Source organism: Gymnogyps californianus, chromosome 1 (assembly GCF_018139145.2).
Source record: "Gymnogyps californianus isolate 813 chromosome 1, ASM1813914v2, whole genome shotgun sequence".
Taxonomy (NCBI): domain Eukaryota; kingdom Metazoa; phylum Chordata; class Aves; order Accipitriformes; family Cathartidae; genus Gymnogyps; species Gymnogyps californianus.
In genome coordinates this window covers 157,264,383-157,273,016 of record NC_059471.1, presented here as the reverse complement: position 1 = coordinate 157,273,016, position 8,634 = coordinate 157,264,383, and positions in this window count along the sequence as shown.

Below are 8,634 nucleotides of genomic sequence, written 5' to 3'. Positions count from 1 at the left end.
GCAGCTCAAAAGAATTCCTACAACTGGTTTTTTTTTTAATGTAACTTCAGAATTAAAATTATTAATTATTAATCAAAAACAAACAGTGCTCTACTACATTTAGAGACTTAGAGCTTATCAACAGTGTTGATGAAAACACTGACTGTGTGCGATGCAGGTCTTCATTTATTTTTTTTCAGTTGCATTATCTCTCCTTAGACTTACTTTGATATATTTGAGGTAGTCTTTGTGCTACTGAAATAACTCTTCCTTTTTAGGTATGGTTTTTAGAATCCAAAACTTAGAAATATAAGGGTAGTGAGGGTGGGGGGGATTTTATAGTCCTTGTGGTAAAAGATCTCATTTTAACTTTTTACTGAAATGTTTTGAGGTTTCTTGTGAGACTGTGGGAACTCAAATGTGTTAGTGACTTTCTGTGTACAGGCTGCGTGTGTGTGCGCGCGTGTGTGCGAGTGACTGAAACTTGAACAAGTGGTACAAATCTGAAATGGAAGACAGACTTCTAGTTTGCTGTCTCTTTCCTGGTTTTGCAATAAACTCTACCTACATAATGTAGTTCTGTATATTTAGTGAGCTGTTCTTAGTAACATTGCTGTTTCTTTAATAATCGGGTGGGTAATTTTGTTAGATGCAGTGTCTTAGCCTGTTAGGATAGGGGTGGTGGTTTTAGTAATATATCTTATGCAGACTGAATTTTGGGACCTTTGATATTTTTACTGTTTGCAGTGGACTGAAATGTAATATAATTATCTTTCCACATACCTGTCATTAATTTAAGCAAACCACACCTTGAATCTGTTGCCATATAATTTCTTGCTGGTTTTGTCTTTTTTTTTTTTTAAAGTAACAGTTTAATATTGGGAAAATAGCTTAAACTAAGACATCCTGGAAGCCCAAAATAGCCAGTTCCTTGCTAAACAAAAATTTTATGTACGTGCAGATTTGAACAGTGTTTCTTACATGCTGGCAGAGCCTCTGGAGGCAATCCAGTGTATTCTGTGGCGATCTGGACGGATGTTCTAGGTTTTGTGGCAGTCTGTCGTTCTTCAGCAGCTGTGACTAAACAAATGAAGTTTTTCATTAAATGTAAAAATGAATAACACAATCCCTACATGAGCCCCTTCTGTTTGTATTCCATTTATTTCAGGCCGTCATACCCTCTTCTTGATGTTCCCAGATTTGCAATGGAAAAAGCTGTGATCTCAGCTAAGGAGAAGCTAGGAGAGATTTGGCGGTTGGATGTGCAGAAAGGGGGCTGAGGTCACCCATCACATTTGCTTGAAACCAGCTACATTTTTCAGTCCACTGTCTCTTCTGTGAGTTTAGGTTAAAGTGTTTTGGGTTTGTAGTTTACACACCATCGTGTGAGCGAAGGAGCTGATGCTGCTTTGTTTTTATTTTTTCTTTCTTCTCCACCTCACCTGCCGAGGTCCAGGGACAAAACTGCAACCAACTTGCTCATTCACTTCCTGAAAACACACATGTAGAAGTAATAGTACAACACTTTCTTTGATATCTCTCTGAAACCATTCACCTAATAAAGTTTGCAGGGTACTGTAGTGCTGGTAAAATATGTCTGAGGAAACACTTGCCTAATTTATATTAGTAGTAGCACAACTACTGTGGAGTCTTTATTTTTGTTTAACAACTGATATGTGTTCTCACCTTTCTGTTTGTAAGTACTCAAAGTTTAGAAGTAGCTTAGACCCAAACCAAGAGCGACCGTTCCTGCTGTATCCCATCTGCTTTTACAAAACTGCTGTCTTTGGTTCTCTGAATGTGTTGTTTGAACTAACAGAACTCCAAATTGAACTTGAGCTCGAGACAGCTCTGGCAGCCTATGCTAAAACTTTGAGAAGGGCTGCTTGAAATAGCAGTGATGTTCAAAGACCTTTTTCCAAGCACAGTGACTTTTTTTAGGTGTCTTTCCATGACACAAGCAAATTTTACTACATTAATTTTTTAAATTAGTTTCTGTGTGACTTGATCCTTCTGATCTTTCCTCATAGAGTGCTCGTGGTGTCTTTAAAAGCACAGAAACACTGTTATCCCTAGTCAAGATGCAGTTATAAGAAAAGCTAATTTAGACGGCATTCTTCTACATCCCATTTTTGTTACAGGCTTAATGGGAGCTGAGGCTCTGCCTTTACCAGTCTTGCTGATGTATGTATGCATCTTTACTATTTCATTTATTCCTCTGTTCTGATCTCTACTGAACACTAAAATATATGGCTGGGTGGTATAGCCAGAACCCAGAGGGAGTCTTGGCATGAGGCAGTACATCCTAAAATACCTACTGACCCATGCTTACCTGCCTGTAGCTAGAAATCAGTCTGAATTAGGTGGGCTGTACTTTAAATAGCTGTCTTCCTTGAACTGCACCCTGGATACACTGTGAATCATGTCAGATTAGTAGATGGTCCCTGTTGCAGAGTTTCAAGATGATGCTCATTAATATGTTGTAAGCATAGATAGGTGATTTCTCTCTTGCCTTTGGGAGGAGAGGAAGCATATGGGCAACTGCATGCACACAGGAGACTCCTCAATGCAAAGCAACACGGAGAGCAAAGGGGAGAGCCAAGGGCTAGTGTTTTCCCCAGCACCTTGCTGTCATGATAAGAGATGGCAGCAGCCTTGCTTATAGCTATAAAATTCATTCTGCAGAGCTTTGAATGTGATTAATGTTCTAGTTAAGTCACATAGACTTGCTGCTTCCGTTATATTTACAGTGATAAGACAATTTGCTTTTAAGTCACTGCGTTCCCAGATGGTGCAGGCTAGACTTTTTTCAGTTTTGATTTGTACTGAGTAAAGTAGAAGAAAGGAAGTTTTTCACTTAAATTTGAAGTGAATTTTCTTACGTTTATAGATGAAAAAAACACCTGTATGTAGACTGGAAGATGAATAATGCTATAGGGTGTCGTGGTTTAACCCTAGCCAGCAACTAAGCACCATGCAGCTGCTCGCTCCCCGTTCCCGCCTCCCAGTGGGATGGGGAGGAGGATTGGGGAAAAAAAAAAAAGGTAAAACTCGTGGGTTGAGATAAGAGCAGTTTAATAACTAAAATATAATACTAACTAATAATAATAAAAATATAATAATACTTGTAATGAAAAGGAATATAACAAAAAAAAAAACCCAAGAAAAGACAAGTGATGCACAATGCAGTTGCTCGCCACCCACTGACCGATGCCCAAGCAGCGATCTGCCCCTCCCGGCCAACTCCCCCCAGTTTATATACTGAGCATGACCTTCTACGGTATGGAATATCCCTTTGGCTAGTTCGGGTCAGCTGTCCTGGCTATGCTCCCTCCCAGCTTCTTGCACACCTGCTTGCTGGCAGAGCATGGGAAACTGAAAAATCCTTGACTTAGGATAAGCGCTACTTAGCAACAACTAAAACATCAGTGTGTTATCAACATTATTCTCACACTAAATCCAAAACACAGCACTGTACCAGCTACTAAGAAGAAAATTAACTCTATCCCAGACGAAACCAGGACAAGGGAGACTATATTTTATGTAGGGTCCAAGCAGTCCTATAGGAAGAAGTTAAATATTGATAATGTGGACAATGGTTACTCTTACATTCCCCTTTCAAATTGGTTTGGTGAAGAGAGCAGTGGTGGAAGGATGCCTTTTGGCTGTGGTACAGTTAAAGACATGTGCCTAGTTTAAAACATGGACCAATTTCTCCTCTTTGAAAATAAGAGAGGTTATTGTGGCGTAATCATTCACACTTCCACCCTTTAAAAGGCTGAAAAAATTCAGCAACCGAATATTGATCTGTTTACCTATTGATTTGTGAAATTGGTGTGATAATGGACTGCAACATCACCTCTGACCCTCAGTATGTAAACATTTAATGGAAAGCTCTCTAGAAACTCAGTGCTGGTTCAGCTTGCGCTGACATCCAAGGCCAAACGCCCTTGGGAGTGAGGGCAGTTTGCCCCTATGCACGACAGTTTCCAAATTGGTGCCAGCTGCACCGAGTTTCTTAAGTTGCAGTTTCCAAGGATGGCTGCCGAGGCAGGGAGAGAGGTGAGGCAGTGCGCAGCAGCTCGGAGGGAGTCAGCTACACCGGTTTAGGAAATCTTCCAGGCAACTTGCCAGGGTTATTTCCTGGAATATCTTATTGCGGCACACTGGGCCAGAGGATCCATTTATCAGGAGCAATGGCACCGGATTTGCTTTTGTATGAAAGAAAACTATTGAGGGGTTTAAATCTGCTGGGCAGAGGAGCATTCTTCAGGCTGCTAATCTAATCTGTGCATGCCTAATAATACTTAATCTGGCCCAGCCTGTACAGTATCAGAGACAGCAGCTGACTTTTAGGACAGAGCTGCCTGAAAGGGTTTGGTTTCTGGCTAACAAACTGCAGTAATACGTGGCTCCGTGCTCACCTGCAGAAGGCACATCGACAACAGTGCATTGCAAACAAAGTTTTAGCAGCAATTTACTCCCAGTCTGAATCGGCCCAGGTTTTTGGTCCTCTTCAGGGGTGCAGACCACTTTTCTCCAGAAATCACTGGGTGCAGCGTGAGGCCTCCCCTGCCATTGGGGTAACAGCGACTAAAGTACTTTCCTGCTGCTCCTAAACTGTTGTCACTGTACATCTTCAGTGTGCGCAATAAAAGGACAGGAAAGGGTGGTTTACAACTTAAAGCAGTTCCCTGCCCTGCCTCTGTACACAGCTCTCCCCAAATTGAGGGGATGGACCTAGCCACTGGTTGTAGCTCGCCCAGTGACAACTACAGCAGAAAACTAATTTCTTAGATGTATTTGCTTCGGGTGTGTCTTTAGCATGGCAGAAACAAGAGGCAGAACTACAGAAGACCCCTTTTTAAATCAACAAAATAATTCAGTAAACAAGGGCAGGGAATCTGTCTGAAATGACACGACTGCGATGACAAGATCTCCCACCCAAAAGGGCACAGTAACAGCAAATAAAAGCAACTTCCAGCAGCACACCTAAGACTCACAGTTCAGATATAAATGCTGTGTCACTCGAAATACAACTGCAGCTAAAACGTGGTCACTATTTTATGCAACAGCAAATTAGGAGGAGTATATACTATTCTTACTCCTCTCTGCACCGTGTGAAGACAAATAGTCAACCCCATCAGAGCTTATCTCCCATCACGGGCGAGAAGAGCGTAGCGCAGATAAAGGACTCCGGGATGCACAGGTTTGTTTCTGCAGCATCTGACTCCTTGGCCCCGGCCATGAAATCCAAACCCACCCAGATGCCCGAGTTCCCTGTGTGATGTAAAACACCGGGAAAAGCAACCTGGTGAGCAGGAAGCTGCCTGGAGCCAGCCGGTAGGAAAAGCTGAGCACTGGAGGAGAAGGGAAAGTGATCCGAAATCTCACCTCTAGCCAGCTGGAAAGCATTTCTGCTACGGGGGAACAGGCTCCGTCGCTTCGGGATGAGAACGTGGAGACTGCGGGGCCTGGGGAGTGCTGCATCAGAGAACGAGTCTGCTCTTACTCTATTCAAAACCAGCAGCAACAGCCACGTTTTACAAGCCAAGCAGCTGAAACTCGTCCAAAATGTCTCTTGAGTGGATGCAGTGAGATCAAGTTCTGTACCCACCAGAAAAGGAAATATTGACAATAACTGGCAATTTTGTGTTGTCTGGCTTGACAGCTCCCATGTTGCTTCAGATGGCTCAGCAGCACCTTTCTACAGCAACTTCATCTTCATAACCTTCTAATAGCAGCACAAATACAAGAAACTGACCTCAGTAACTAATATTTTAATAACTACATAAATAGTCTGCATTTATACTAAAACATTTATGCTGTAACATAAGTAGGTGACACCTCAATCTGTTAGATTGAAATTTCAAGTCATTTTTTTCCAAGACAGTAATTTCAGAGAGTTGCTCCCAGGCTCCGAAAATTTTCCTTCCGGAGCAGACAGCATATGAATTCAACATATAAAAGTTTCCTCCCTACTCAGGCAAAGTGCAATGAAGAAACAATTACAAAGCTGCTACTAAAAAGAAAAATTTGGGATACTTCTTAATGCTGCTCAAAGTTACGAGCTACTACTTGTACCTAGTAACTTTTTGTTAAAGGAGAATTTTCAGCAGTGCATATAAGAGAGAGGTGGTTACCTGAAAAGGCAGTTAAGACTCCCTGGCAAAAACCATTTAAATGAGAGAATGCAAAAAAAAAAAAAGAGGATGCAAACAAAACCAAGGAACTGATGGTTTTGAACCTCCTAAGATGGCACATACCCAGTGTGCCTCTTTTAAGAATCACTTGGAAATAATTGTATATTGATAACTTTCATGTGTGGATAACTATTTTATAATTTAATCAGATGCAGAAATAACTCTCTGAACACTACTTACCATTTGGCACACACTGAAATGCTTCGTCTCTTTTTCTCTTTGAAGATACCATATCTGAACCTTAATTTTAAGGAGCTGCTGTACCAGCTTAGCAATTACGTCATATATTAAAAGCAGATGCTTGTGAGAGGCAAGAACCCCCTACAATAAAACAGTGACAGCAAACTAAGCCCAGCCCCAATTCGGTAGATATTTTTTTTTGTTATTGGCAGGGCTATAAGTTCAACAAGTCATGTGAAGTACTTCAGGCTTTTGAAGGATTTTGGGAGCAGACTAAGGAGCCACTTACCATTTTTTCAGATGCCAGATTTTCACGACCTAATGTTAGGCACATATGGATGCAGTTAGACAAATGAGCCCACTAGCTCACAGAGATCCCTTGGGCCTTCCTCCCATCCCAGCCCTCCTCTTCCTTCCCCATCTCCCACCCATGCAGCCCAGCCCCTCCCTTTCTTTTGCACCGCTGCTTCTGCCTCTTTGCTGAGCTGATGAGCCCAGCAGAGCAAACTCATACCATCTCATATAATCTGAAATTAAACTGGGTGCCTAAAACACATCAGCATCCCTCTGCCTCATGCTCTCCAGATGCAAGTCTCCCGTTATCCGTTCTTTTCCTCTGCGCAGCAATTCCCACTGCCGTCAACAGCAGCACGGCCAAACGATAGCTTTTGCGCTTGACTGGGGGATGTCCGGGCAAGGAAAGCGAGGGAGAAGGGGGCAGAGGGGGCTGTGTCTCCAGCACCGAGCCCCACAGTCCTGGGCACCCACGCTGTTCGCAGCCGAGGCTCCCCCCAGACCCAGGCTGGGGGCTGACACTTGGCCAGAGGCTGTTTGTAAGTGGGTTCAACCACTGCCCCTTGGTTTGGGGAAAGACGGGAGGATTCAGCCTCATGGACCCTGCCCTATCGCTCGTCCTTGGGCCAGGCAACACACCTGGGCTTGGTTTGTGATTTTTATCCTAGCGGTATTTCTCAAGCCAGGCCTGTGTGAGGCCACAGCAGGGGTCTGCAGGTGCAACAGAGAAATTCTCTGGCTGAGACCTGACACCATTCATTCACGCTGGGATCCAGCTGCGTGCCCGGCCTACCCCCACCTGCCCCACGGCACGCCGTGGGGATTTCCTCTCTCTGGAAGAAGCATTGGAGGTCCGGTATCCTAAAGACTCATTCATGGAGCAAGAGGATCCATTTTATGATGAGCATAAAGCCATCATAAGCTCATCTTCCTGCTACTTTCAACTAACTTCTGGAAATTCTAGTAAAAGCGATCTCCACTTAGCTTCAGATCAATGGAAAACACACCAAAACGAACATTTCACAACTACTAACAGGAGGAGGAACACATTAACTGCTAACACGATGCCAGCAGTCAGTGCTCCACCCCTGCCCTGGGAATCTGGAAATGCTTCAGTGTCAGAACTGGAAGCCACAGAATAAAAGCCCTGTCTTTCAGCTCACTAGACAATGTTACAAAAATACACCAGGAACCAGCTAATGCTATGAAGAAAAAAAAAAATAATTGAGTTGTTTTTAAGATAAATTCATACAGCAAATTCAAGTCTGCCTTAAAGAGAAAGTAACACCTACTCTGAGAATCTTATTAACAGAAAGAAAAAAGCACAATGAGGGAATTCTTCACTGATTGTTTAGGTTTTCCCATTTGTTTTCCACTAATGCAAGGATCACAAATAATTGAAAGTAAGACAACAACAGTTACTCTATTATAATAGCTAGGAACACAAGGAAGGAATCAAGTTTGGAGCAGGCAGCTTTTAGCGGTTTCTTATGTGAAGTCTCTTAAAGAGGTCTAGAAACAATCCTGTAGACCTTTCAGTTCACTCGCTCCTCTCTGCTCCCCTGCTTCTAGAAACATGTATTACTTATTTCCCCAGGAGTTCCCCATAGTCAACTGCCATAAAAGTTTAGCAGCTTGCCCTAAGACTGTGACATTTTGAGCAGAGTTGGACATGCGCGCAATTCATATCCTTACTAGAAGCCGCCTGAGCACGCTAAGTGCTCACGCATATCCCATCTTTTTAACAAATTGTAACAAAGCAATACCAAACTCTTTGCCACTCATTTTGAAGAGCAGCAACATAACCGCTGTATAGGCAGGGGAAGTCGTTTCAAAATTTCATTTCAGAGGCCGCAGCCAGCAAGCTGCGTGGCACAAAGGCATGGGAGGGGGGCGAGAGTAATGGCAAGAGCACAGCAACTGCGGGAGAAGGCGGGGCGGGGAAACTGGGGAACCTCGACTAAGAAAAAAACCCCAT